Here is a 14,336-nt window from a genome sequence, read left to right as displayed (position 1 = left end):
AAATTCTCTCCTAGTCCATCAACGCAGTATCAACACTAAGTGTACGCTGCCATCCACCTCATGATATACATAAAGTGATGAAATAACATGTAATACCTCTATGTATAATGTACATCATGTATATCTACCTTTCATGTCTATAATTATATACATGCCCATATGCATCTTCCCGAGGCAAGTGAGTTAACTGACTATAAAAGTCCAGTTTCCACCCTTGCTGAACTAGGCTGGCATTATGGAGTTAGATTTTGGCTGGGCTAACGAGTCTATGCATAGTCCAATCAAAATCTCGCACCTAAATCGAAATCTGGTTCGTAAAGTGTCATGTAGATTTCGGTCGACCGCAGGATTTGCAAAGCATGTGCACCACTAGCTCGTTGACAACAGATATTTTCAAAATCTTTTCATGTTTTTAATCAAGGTGCTCACGTGATTTGATGCACTTTGCGATGTAAGACTCGTGTTATCACAATATAGATCTTGATCATCGATCAGATCGTCTTGACAGGGAGCCACCGTTTTGTTTGAAACAAATGCAAGTGATGCGAGAGGTGGAATCTGATTGGTCCACAGGAAAGGCATAGAAGGGACATGGCTCATAATAGCCACTGGTGGCGCTACGATCGAGCCCAGGAATTCCAGCCTAGTTCGGCAAACTGGACTTTTAAAGTTAGTTAACTCCCTGGCCTCGGTAAGATGGTCTACATGTAGATAGTTTGTACCCTACCCTACGAGGGTGTTCTGTACAATAAAAATTCTTGATTCTTGACATGCATCCTTGACCTTCCTCCCACTTTACACTAACACAACTGTCTACCAAGTGTTAAACTCAACATCAGGTCACACCTTCACCTCCAGCATGGCCACATTGTCACATGATCTGGAAATGTTACTTCAGTCCATTGCACTCCCATTATGTATGACATATTTTTTCATTATTGTTTATTGTTTTTATATAAATATTATTGTCTAACCATTTGATAGGACTCATGGACACAGACTTACAATATGGTTAGAACTGTACGAGGAACTCTGCTTTTGTCAGGGATTTCTTATGGTTAGTGAAAGGATTGTGTATCATTTATTTACATAAATACAAACATTATATTGTCTTAGATATCATCACATCAGACAACCACAAAGATCGTGTGTAGTTCATAATAAAACATAAAGTTATTCTCGTGCTGAGCGGGGGCGCAGATGGCCCAGTCGTCCAAGGCACCTCGTTTCACTGAGCAGAGTTTGACTCGTGGGTTTCACCGAAGTGGTAAACGTCTGAGACCTGCATCACTTTGGACTTTCCTCCCACAATAAACTGACACACCGTGATATAACTGGAATACTGTCAAAAGCGGTATTAAACCCAACTCACTCACTCACTCTCAAGCTGAGCAGATGAATTGTGTAAATGTGAAGAGGGTGTAAATAAAAGTGACCAGAGTTGATTTTGAAATTCCAACTGTGTCATGACCATGGTTTATGAATTAGTGTCAAATAGTCATATCAGGAGTTTGCAAAGAGCTGAGGGTTGGAGATAATAAAACACATACCCTAAAGGACTCAATACCATAATTATCAATTTAAAGTTAATACAAATTTGTGTTCTGATGTTAATAACATGTAAAATATATTTCTCCAATGAACAAAGTAGCATGGCAATGGGAGTCGTGTGAGACGTTGTGCTGCAAGTTAGACAGATGACATCACAACCTGTTTGAAGATGATGAAAGTGAATGAGGAAGTTGCGTGATGCTAAACAAACAATTTATAGAAATGTTTTTGTTCAGATATCCAAAAATTCTGTACAGGCAAGATACCAATTTCCTTTAAATACTCCGGGGTATGAGACCAAAAGTGCTAACTAACTCGTCTGTCAATAGACTGTTAACAGCCAATAGTGAAAACCTCCCATGGAGCAATGAGCTCAACAACAGCCGTATCGCCCAGCAACATGGCTACCAGTGGGTAACACACGTTATAACATGGCTGATCGCTGTTCACACCAGGAAACAAGCACCACACGCTCTGCACGTTCACAGACCTTCACCTTCCATGTAAGTTTTGGAAACACTTACATATGCTGCTGACATGATATCAATAAATGTCAAAGATACCACTGAAACTTGATAAAAAAAATTGGTTAAAGAATGCTGAATGTTCTTCCAGATGAACACAAGTTCTGGTTTACAGCATATGATATAAGAAGAGAAGTGAAATGGAATCTAATGTCACATTCAAGATGTTTACACTCATATAGTAACGTACATGCACATGTTTTTGTGTGGCTGTTTGTGCTAGTGTGGATTAATGCTGGTTTTATAGTGCTAGCCCACAGAGATACCATGCTGCAGTTTATCATGAATACCCCATTCAGACACAGTATTGTGACTCCAAGCCAATCAGTCCTTGTTTTAGACCATTAATGCCGAGTGTCAGGCAGGGTAACAACAAGAGCCATCTTTTAATGCCTTTAGGTATGACGCAGCCGGGGATAGAACCCCGGACCTTCCTCTCTTGGTACGACACTGTGGGCAGTCATGCTTTATCCACCAGAGTCATGATATAGAGAGCAGAGGATGCACCCATACAAATGACCAATGCCATGGAACACTTACATCTTCGAAGATAATCTTGGTTTTCGTTATTGACATTGTGAACAGAAAAAATGTGTATCATGTAATACAAGCAATACAATTTTAAAAACATACCATTTTATACGAAAATATATAGCAGAGTCTATTGCTTGATGTTTAAATATTGATAGAGAGAGATTATCTTAGTATAGTAGTCACTGTATATATATTGTTATAGAAATGACCTATAATATGTATTCAGTTATGTGTATGTACATCAGGGCTGTTACGATTCACTCACGTATTCGGTGAATCGAACCGTATCCATTCATGAATTGAATTCATTATTCGTGACCAAAAGAATCAAATATTTATTTAAAAATATCCATAAGAACATATTATATGTATAGATTTCTTCAAAGACAACACTCTTATAATATTTAATTTGACAGTAATGTGGTCACTAGTCATTGTCGCATTTGAGCAGATACTAGTACCTGGATAAGTGCAGTGTATAAATGTAATATAAGTTAATAATTAACTAATTAACTCAAATAATTTGTGTTGCTTTTGTTTCATTGAATATAACAAACAATACATCAACTGCTGACTTGTTATTGTATTCGTGAATTAATATTCCCATTCGTTACCCTATATTCGTGATACAAATTGTATTCGCCTCATAGTGTATTCGTTGCAGCCCTATATAATGTACATATTATTTTATGTTTAATATCAAAACTCATCAGTCACAAGATTGAACAGGATACTTCCCTTGAACCAGATCAATGTTTCCTTCAAATGCCAATGGATTCAAAGTTTTCTTGACTTGAATCAATGTTATTGGTCCTACATTTTGTTTCTAACAGTACATACATCAGGAAGTAGTGGCATCTGACTTAATAAAGCAACACTATACACAACGTCATGTTAGTGCCACCTGTTATATTCTCCTCACACATAATCTAGCCTCTGTTATTGGCTAACACTGACAACTGGAAGAATCTGCTAGAATATTTTTAGAAATAAAATACCTCCATCGCTCTACCTGGGACTAAAAAGTCTAATCTACTCATATCGAAATTGCAGATTAATAAAAGGAAAGAGGAAGTTAAAATAACATCTCACACATGTGGTTTTGTCAGTAATTATCTAAATAGTCTTGTTAGAAACTCAAGTATCTTCTTACAGTGAACAAGATTTTTCAGCTCAATAATCCTTTCCTGTCAAAACATTTCGAAGTCGGAAGTAAAGTTTTTAAAAAATCCAAATTAACAAGACAAGGACCATGTTCCTACCTCTGAAGAGAACACACCCAAAGATGACTGAGCAACAGATCTTGGTGTCGTCACAAAGGCTACCTCAAATTGCAATTAAGGCTCGGTTTTGGCTTCCAGCCATATTGTGTCAAGTTAATCCCTAGCAACGTCACGGCATCCCACATATAATGAAAGGCTACAGTGTATGAAACTCTGCCATTTACAATATGACTGTGAGCGGTATCTTTTAGCAGTTCTAAATATTGCCTGATATTTTGGAAATTGGGTTGAATTTACACAAATACCATTATTTCTATACATCTGATATTTAATGAAATTGAAGAAACTATTTTCTGACACAAGTATCCATAAATATGCAATCTCTGTTGTTGATGATGTGTTGGATGCCGCTCCACACACTACCCCCCAACCCCGCTCCACTCACTGACCCCACTCAAAACAACCTCCACCCAACTCCACACAATGACCCAACTCCATCCGCCCTGCTCTACACACTGATCCCACCCCTCTCCACTCACAGAACCTATTCCACAGACCTCCAAACCCCAATCCACTAACTGACACCACTCCCCCCCACCCCTATTCCACTCCACAAACTGACTCCACTCCTCCCCCCTCCCCCCTGCTCCACACACTGATCCCACCCCTCTCCACTCACAAACCCTATTCCACAGACCTCCAAACCCCACTCTACTCACTGACCCCACTCCCCCCCACAAACTGACTCCACTCCCACCCCCCTGCTCCACACACTGATCCCACCCCTCTCCACTCACAAACCCTATTCCACAGACCTCCCAACCCCGCTCCACTCCACAAACTGACTCAACTCCCCCCACCTGCTCCACACACTGATCCCACCCCATCTCCATTCACAGACCCCCCCATCCCTGCTCCACACACTGACCCCATTCCCCCCCACCCCAACTCCACACACTGTCCCCACTCCACACACTGACCCCAGTCCCCTGTTCCCACTCCACACACTGATCCTATTTCCCAGCCATCCCCCGCTCCCCTCACTCCCCCACCCAGCCGCCGCTACCCCCCCATCCCACTCTACACATTGACCAGACTCCCTCAGCCCCTGCTACCCCTCCGCCAAAAAAAAAATAATAAAATCCCACTCTACACATGCACTGACCCCACTCCCCCACCCATTCTCCCCACACAATGACCCCACTTCCCCCTCCCATCCCGTATTGGACAAGTGGCCAGGGCAGGTCCTGTCCTGTGGGAAGCCTCGTGTATTTCATGATGTGTTTATGTCCATGTGATAAAAGCATCACCACCCAAGACAGGATGACTGTTCATTTGTCAGCATCCCTTACTCCCGATGCATGACAATATGTTCATTTGTTACAACATCAGGTAATTGGCAGATTTAATCATGTTCTCTTCTCGCTATTACAATTCTTCAGCCAACGTGTGATTAGCTGAGTGTTCCACTTCTTGCTGTAAACGTCAATTATTCAAATTACGCCAATCACAGTTGGAGGAATAGGATGTTTTTTATGAATTAAGGTTGTGGAGCAATCATCTGATATCCTGTTCCAGACAGTTTTATCGGCAAGTTTGTGTGTGAGTATGATCACAAATCTCTGGAGGTCTATTTTTGATCTGCTCCAATCCCCCTTAAAGGATGCCATATTTTACAATTTACATAATCAGTGTTTGGCTTATACTTTGATGTTACTGTGTGTCATTTTTTAACATTCATAAACAATACGCCAAGTTCAATCTAATAAGTGCCCAGCCTCCTAAAAGTGCCAAACATTAAAAATACTTGAGCACATCCCCCATCCTGCCAACACTCATCATGATGAAGACACACTTGCTTGGTGTCAGTGAATCTGGTAGCATGCTTCCAATCCTTTGCTCCAAGCTATGGAGCCACACACACGATACATGAATACACTTATGCTTGAACTGTGGATGATGCTGTACATTGTTCTGAAAGTAATGTAGGTAAGAAACTGCAGAAAATCAAACCCCTATTTTATTTGTGCTTTCACACTTTACTGGTATTCTTAAACATGCCATCCATGTTCTGGCTATAATAGGGTAATGCCAGACCACTGAGATACCACTGAGATACCATGCCACAGATTAACATGGATACCCCACTCAGACACAGTATCCTGACTTCGAGCCGACCTGTCCTTGTTTTAGCCCACTGAGATACCATGCCGCAGATTAACATGGATACCCCACTCAGACACAGTATCCTGACTCCGAGCCGACCTGTCCTTGTTTTAGCCCACTGAGATACCATGCCGCAGATTAACATGGATACCCCACTCAGACACAGTATCCTGACTCCGAGCCGACCTGTCCTTGTTTTAGCCCACTGAGATACAATGCCGCAGATTTACATTGATACCCCACTCTGACACAGTATACTGACTCCGAGCCGACCAGTCCTTGTTTGGTCCCCTTAATTCATGTGCCACACAGGGTACCAACAAGAGCCATCTTTTAATATGTGTTGGTATGACTCGAGCTGTGGAGAGCGAATCACTCACCTTCCTTTCTCCGGACTGACACTCTATCCACAGGACCAAGGAGGTGGTATGAAAACCTAGACTGCTATTCTTATCTTGTGAGTGAGTGAGTGACTTGGGTTTGACACTGCATTGAACAGTATTTCAGTAAGAGTGAAGTTCAAAGTTTCATGTCTGATAAAGACTGAATTAACACCCAAAATATAACTGTGAAAATGTTCAAAGAGATTTTCAAAAAGAAACACAAAAATGTTCATACCAATGCATTAATGTTATGGGCAGAAGTTGTGGAGCAGCACCACGGCACTGAAAGAGTTTAAAACCGGCACGATCTAACTTGTATTCATCTCGTTTTACAAACGATAGTGACAGCTATGACGAGCTGTTTTTAATTGCCGGTAACCCAACCACCAACCATCAACCATACATATTTAAACACACTCGAGAAAGAAATATACTCTTTGAAAAATTATCTAGACAAAATGTAAATGTAAATGTCCACAGTCATGAAGATAAATTATTTCAATACATCCTGTCAAATAATGAAGCAGTCAATATCAACTGCATTTGTTTCCACATCTATAATTTCAAACAATAAATACTCCTCCATAATCAACCGTTGACAATTTTATGTATAAATAAGAATATCATCACATATATAATATTGATTATTTTGTTTGTGTCTACAGGAATGTAAATTATGTATGTCTGTATATATGTTTATATGGATCATAATGTCTTGTCTTTTAAAATTGCATCTGTCCCGTAATGGAACAATTCTGCAATAAATATTATCTTATTATCTTATTTGCTCTGAGATTCCCTCCCCACCAATATCTTGGCCAAGCCATGAGATAAGACATTTCTGCACTGACTGTTCATGAACACCAGATATTACATCCACAAGAGAGGAATGTCACAGCTACAAGGTGAGGTATCTCACATGCTATGTTGTCCATTCAGTCTTTGAGGAAGGGTTAAAACAGAGCAAATTCCCTTGGCTAAACACAGACAGTATGCAGCAAGTCAAACTTCATGAAACATTTCAAGTGTAAAGGAAGGCAAGAATGGAGTGTTTGCCCAGGCTGGTTTCCCTGGTGAGGTATGGGGCTGTCAGCTACACCAATCCATCTTCTTCAAGTCAGCTCACAACAGTCTGCAACAATGTAGATAAGGCATTGTTTTGGTGTCCCATCCACACCAACAGTGAGTGAAATTGGAAATAGCTGATATGGCAGTTTGTTTCTCTGTCCAATCCTACAGTCATGAGGCAATTTGTAAAATAAACCTGTTTCAGTTATGATGAACACTTGCCCTGTAATTTGTCCTGCTGTCCAGCATTAAAAGTGACGTGTGATGTAAGCTCTGGGTTCAGTGTTTGTTTGTTTGTTTGTTTGTTTGTTTGCTGTTTACTGCTGCACCTCAGTTACCAGCAATATGATGGGGGCCTGTAAATATTTGTGTCTGGTCCAATTCATCCTGAGATTGATATTACAAGCAACGTTCAACATTGTTTAGGAATGATGATGCACAACCAAGTCATCGAGGTGGACCACAAAAACAATTTTGTGATGAGAAATGTAGATAGTAGGGGACTATTCTTACCCGGAAACTCCACAAGAATACGAGTCAGTGAGTGAGTGAGTGAGTGAGTGAGACAGGATGGAATTTAACGCTACTTTGAACAATATTCAGCTGTTTCAGCATCACAGTGTGTCAGTTTAAATGTAGCAGGAAAGAGGAAATGAGTGAGTATGGCTTTTATGCTGTTTTTAGCAATATTCCAGCAATATCATCTTGGGGGACACCAGAAATGTGCTTCACACATTGTACTTTTGTGGGGAATCGAACACAGGCCTTGGGCGTGACGAGTGAACACTTTAACCACTGGGCTACCCCAACTCCCATTGATCTGTATGACAGACTGCAAAGTAGAAATATCAACCTGAAGTTATCTGTATCATGTGGTGCTGAGGGGATTCGAACCCAGGTCTTTGACCAGATGAGTAGACGCTTCAACCACAAGGATAGCCCACAAGTCCAAGGTGCTTACAACTGTGGTAAACCAACAGGCATCTGTAGGAGGGTGCTGACAAACCCAGGGTCATGATCAGGGTTTATCTGAGAGTCAAACCACAATCAGCAGATCCTGCCACAAGTGCAGCCAACTGGGCCAATGGTTCGCGCATCCCTGGTGGACAATCTTCTCTGGAAATACTTGCATCCTCTGCAGTGTGCCAACTTTCCATTAATTCTGACGTTTAGAATCTGTGGTCATGTGTCAGGGTGCAACAGACACTTGACCTGTTGAATGGTGGCACATGGTAGTGAGTAGGTGGATGGGTGACCGGGTGCAAGAAGGATTCCTGAGAGTTTCTAGGTATGATGAGATGGTAATGTGGCTGTTAACCTTCTCGGGCCTCTCAGCGAACTTGGGTTGAATACTCCCCAGGGAGCTGAGAATGACATTTGAGAGAACACTGAGCCATTACCTAGCGTAATACTCCAGATACAGTGCTATGAGCATACCTGTAGTTCCAAAATTTGGTGCTTGCTTTCAAGATAAAGTTACGAGAAAACTATGAATGTTTCTAAAGTGTCTGAAAACCCATCATACAAGGTTGTATACAGTAGTAAGTGAGTGAGTGAGTTGGGTTTAACGCTGCTTTTAACAGTATTCCAGTTATATCGGGGCGTGTCAGCTTGATGTGGGAAGAAAGCCCGAAGTGATGCAGGTCTCAGACATTTAACACTTCGGTGAAACCCACGAGCACAGGTATGGTGCTGACAAACCTAGAAACATAACCAGGGCGGTTTTATACAGTAGACTTTATAACTACATACGAAATTAAGGAAAACTCTAGAGAATGGTAACAGTTGGCAACATAGAACCCTTGTTAATCTTATTGTTCAAAGTGGTTGATGTCTTTCATCTGCATCTTTTGGCTTTCTTCCCCTGTCAAGCGGACACTGTGATACAACTGGAAAAGCAGAGCTAAACTCAAGTCACTCACTCACTCAGTTTAGGGGTGGGGCAAATGATACATCACAGCAATAGGATGCAAGCAATACCTGCCCATCACACTCCAACATGTCTGATGGCAGTGATGACACCACATGACTTCGGTCTAACACTGCCTGGAAGAGTATTCCAGTTATATCACAGCCTATCAGTACTCCAGTTATATCACAGCCTATCAGTACTCCAGTTATATCACAGCCTATCAGCTTGGTGTGGGAGGAAAGCCTGAAGTGATGCAGGTCTGAGACGTTTACCACTTTGTTAAAACCCATGAGCATAGCTATGATGCTGACAAACCTAGACCATAATCAGAGCAAACGACGATTTGAACCCATGATCATAGGTTCCTGGCCTGACTAAGGGAGGGAACTCTGCACAGCTGACTGTCAGGCCATTAAAGACTGGACTACCAATACAAAATGACTTTATAACACAAAGGTTTCTGTGTAAAACCATGCATGAGAACACCATATGCCAGATCCTATTATCTGGCCAGTGGAGTGATATTCAGCTGTAACTCCTTGAGCACACTGAATGATTGTCATTATTTAGAAGATTCAATAGTATCAAATAAAACCAGTATCCGCTATCTCCTTAATGAATCAGAAAAGTCTAATTCAAAATAGCTTGATCAGAAAATATTCATTACATTCTCAAATACTCACTTGACATGGATCACAAATGAACAATTTTTCCAAGATTTCAGAAAAATTCAAATTGAATAAAACTAAAAATCAATGGCACAGATAAAAATATTTAATTGAACAATCAGTGCATGTATGAATGCCTTTGGAACCATTGCTTAATGTTGTGTGTGACATTGAGCGAGGTGAGGAAGAAATTCAATTAAGAAAGAAGTCTGTATTTTCAGCCTCAATGAGATGCATTGATTAACGCTGTGAACAATGATGGATACTGCATAAGGTTTTCCTGCCTCCAGAAGTGGCAAATGTGTTCTAATATCTAGGAGGCAATTTCTCTTGTATATTGAACAGACCCATTCACCCTCAAGTCGGAGGGTTCAGTCCGACTGTCAAGGAAGAGTGTGGTTCTCATTTCTTTTCGTGAGAAAATATGCCATTTCCTAAAGACATAATTTGTTGGATCAATGTTCAACAAAGTGATCAGATTAAAACAGATATATTTTTCCTCTTATTCCAAGAAAAAAGACGATGTAAATTTCAATGCAATTTGAGAATAAAAGTGACAAAAAACATTTCCATGATCACAAGAAATCTTTGCTAAAAGCTGGCTCCATTTTACAATAGAAGAAACAGAATGTCAATGAGTTCCCAAAATTATTATCATATTCATACATCTGATTATGTTGATGCAAAGATGAAGTTTATGGAGTTTAAAACTATTAAGTTAACTTCTAAAGCATTTGAAATCCCCCTGACTTTGAAGACATGGCAGCAATTGATTAATGGTTGCTAAGTTCACTGCATTTGAAAGAAAGAAATATTACTTTGATGACAGGATATTGAAAAGTTCCTACATCTAAAGATTTATTAATTCAATCTAGGAACACCATAAAAAAAAACAATGTTGAAGGAAGTTTATCCACCTGTTTTGGGCGATTGTAAGATGCAATATAGCAGTAATAAGATATTTTTCATTATACTCCTTATAAAAAATAATAAAACAAAATTCTAAAAATAAGTAATATGTTGCAATATGTTTACAGACAAACCTGCACTGTGCATGTTATGGAAGTGTTTCCTCAAGGGGGATCATATCACAACATATTATTCACATGAACTGGCAAGTCCACATTCAGCTGGACAGCGAGGTTACATGGAAATATCAATAACTGTAGCAACACATGAACCACATTTCAACCTATTACATCTCCGGTTGTTGAGAATGGTTGTACATACAGTGTAATATCAAAGTTAAAGAAACCCTTTAAAATTCAATTTTACCAATTTCAAGAGAACATAAAATATAAATTGCACACCTTTACGGCTTAGATAATAACAGATGTTTTAGGAAAAGCAAAGATTGACAGATGACTTTTTCATTTCAAAGGCATGTTAAAACAATTGATCATACCTGTATCAAGCAAGCAGTTAATCCATCCCCGGACATTGAAACAAGAGCTTCTAAATGCAACTTTAAGATATATTCCAGGAACTGAGTACAGTTCCATACATACAATATTGTAATATGGAGACTAATCTCACACAAGCATGGATGAGGCAACTGACAAGACTTACTCTACCTCAATATTCAGGCAATGCAACACTGGTGGTAGTTCAGGGAATCACTACATAGCCTCCCTGTGAGCCTGAGTCCTGCCATTAGTGGGCCGGCCAGCTGGGTACTCCGGCCACGCTCAGTGGGAAGCTGGCTCTACCAGATGGAGCAGTTCCTCTGATGTGGAGGGATAGGTAATGATCACAGTCATATTACCAAGGAATGATCTGAGGATGAGGCAGGGAGGGGCATCCTGCAAGCTGTTTTTAATGGGGGACTAATTGCTGCAACAAGAGCAACATGTCGATGCAGTGCCTATCTCTCATACAGACCCTCTGAAAAATATGATACTTCATTTTTTTCAATTTCTGGAAATGATGAATTTCTCTGAGCTCATGCTATATCTTATCTTAATAGACAATTTAGCCCAAACAATTTTTAAACATTAAATATTATAGTCTTAATGTTAGCGTTTTTCATGCATTCCTATAACTTTCACAGCTATTTTGCCTTTTACAGACACTGTTTCGGCAGATCATGGAGACTGACGTTCTGGCGTTAAGTTTATATATTACCTTGAAACAATATTAGGTATAATATCTGTGACGCACCAGGGAAAGGGACCTGATGGGTGCTAGGATACTGTTGTGCTATGACGTCATACAGACATTTGACGTCAACTTACTTGAGTGAAAATCACCATGTGTGCGGACTGTACAAAAATGTCTTATTTTTCTCTCGTTACTTCATAATGTAATAAAAACATTATTTCAAGACCTTTCAGCATACATGTCTTCTTTCAATTCATCAGACATTATGTCTAAACACTGCAGTAATTAGATGATACGTAATAAGTCGGAAAATGAGTCTAAATGTTTTATCTCTGATGTATCTCTGTAACAAATGTGAATTGAAGCTTGAGAACTGAATTTTTGCATTCCAAAGATACTGTAGTTATAAATTATAATGAGAAGCCAAAATGTGATGTTTCACCCATAAGGTCCCTTATCTTCTGGTGGGTCACATTTGTCTGTTTGTCACTATGACAGGTCAGTGCTGTGCAACAACAATATATATAATTTCTTAAATGTTTGGTTATTTTGATGATTAAAACTTTACTTACATGATTAAAGGATTAGTAAAAACAAATGAAGTACACTTGCTTTGTCTATACTCTCAAGGGCGGTCGGGTAGCCTATTTGTTAAAGCGTTCGCTCGTGGTTAAAGCCCATTTCTGGTGTCCCCCGCCTTGATATTGCTGGGATATTGCTAAAAGCGGCGTAAAACCACACTCACTCACTCACTCACTATACTCTCAAACAGCCTCTGTGGTCTGGTGGAAAGAGCATCTGACTGGAGAGTGGAAGGTTGGTGGTTTGATCCACAACTGCACCTTACCAAAACGTGACAATTTGGTACTTGTTACCCTGAAAGCTGTTCAAGGGCTAAAACAAGGGCCGGTGGACTTGAGAGTCAATATAATGTGTTTGTGAGGGGTGTTCATGTTAAACTGACACATGGTATCTCAGTGGGCTAGCATTTTATGACGGGCATTAATCAAGACTAGTACACGTTGCTTTGTAAGTGCAATTATCTTGAACCCCATTAAACCCCATCTCAACTCATCTCATCTCTATATTCTTAAAATCTACAATTTTGAGGTGAGGTGAAATGGGGTTTAACCTCGTGTCCAAGATTATTGCACTAATAAAGCAGCATGCATGTATGTGTGTGTATGTGAGTGGCTGCTTGTACTAGTTCCGACTGATGCCGATTTCATAGTGCTAGGCCACTGGGATGCCATGCCACTGTTTAACATGGATACCCACTGAGACACAGTATACTGACTCCGAGCCGACCAGTCTTTCTTTTAGCCTCCTAAAGCCGAGCGATAGACAGGGTAACAACAAGTACCATCTTTTAATGTGTTTTTGTATGACACAGCTGGGGATCGAACCCCCAACCTTCTGCTCTCCGGGTGGACGCCCTACCACTAGACCACGGAAATAGTCCCCTACACTTTTGACTGAACGTGATGAAGTATATTATATCATATTGTTTTTAATTGGAATTTTTATTTTTACAGTATCTTGTAGATATATTATCTTTATACATTTCTTGGTTGAGAGATTTTTACAGTGGTAAATCAACAGCATTACATTGGGGGAAAAGAAATTAAAGTGACTTTTCATATTATTTACTGCTCTCAACAGACCAAGAACCCATTTTAAGAATATGTATAACCTTGCAATAGTCTAATTTCTTTCTCAGATATAGGCATTAATTTACACCACAGTTTCGGTCCAACTGAAATCCAACTAAATATAAAGCATTCAGCATCAGCAAGATCCTTCTGAGAAGAACCACTGACAGCTGATGACATTATACCAAATACATCTTCTGTCACTTTTGGAGAGGCATTGATAAACAAGTCTGATTAGATTATTCCACTTGTAAACAGGGTTCCATCTGACTCCTCTCCATCCTGACCCCTCCCCATCCTGACCCTTCCCAATCTTGATCCCTCCTTATCTTGACCCCTCCCCATCCTGACCCTCCCAATCTTGATCCCTTCTTATCCTGACCCTTCCCTATCCTGACCCCTCCCCATCCTGACCCCTCCCCATCTTGACCCCTCCCAATCTTGATCCCTCCCTATCTTGACCCCTCCCAATCTTGATCCCTCCCTATCTTGACCCCTCCTTATCCTGACCCCTCACCATCCTGACCCTCCCCCATCCTGACCCCTCCCCATCAT

At 40.3% G+C, this 14,336-nt stretch overlaps 1 protein-coding gene across 7 annotated transcripts in view; it reads right to left on the bottom strand.

Annotated features, from left to right (window-relative positions):
- The window catches only part of LOC139464043 (thrombospondin type-1 domain-containing protein 7A-like), a 402,501-nt gene that overhangs the window by 194,961 nt on the left and 193,204 nt on the right, over positions 1–14,336 (bottom strand). Inside the window, exon 1 of one of the 7 annotated variants that reach the window (XM_071245562.1) lies at positions 3,872–3,935. The exons of the other annotated variants lie outside the window; for them this stretch is intronic. The gene's annotated coding sequence lies outside the window, so the exon portion shown is untranslated. Of the gene's footprint in view, positions 1–3,871; positions 3,936–14,336 lie in introns of those variants that run through there. 7 annotated transcript variants of the gene reach the window in all.

The sequence above is a fragment of the Haliotis cracherodii genome, unplaced genomic scaffold, assembly GCF_022045235.1.
Source record: "Haliotis cracherodii isolate W230 unplaced genomic scaffold, xgHalCrac1.p SCAF_16, whole genome shotgun sequence".
Taxonomy (NCBI): domain Eukaryota; kingdom Metazoa; phylum Mollusca; class Gastropoda; order Lepetellida; family Haliotidae; genus Haliotis; species Haliotis cracherodii.
The sequence above is the reverse complement of the archived record's forward strand: the minus strand, read 5'-3'. Positions and strand labels throughout refer to the sequence as shown.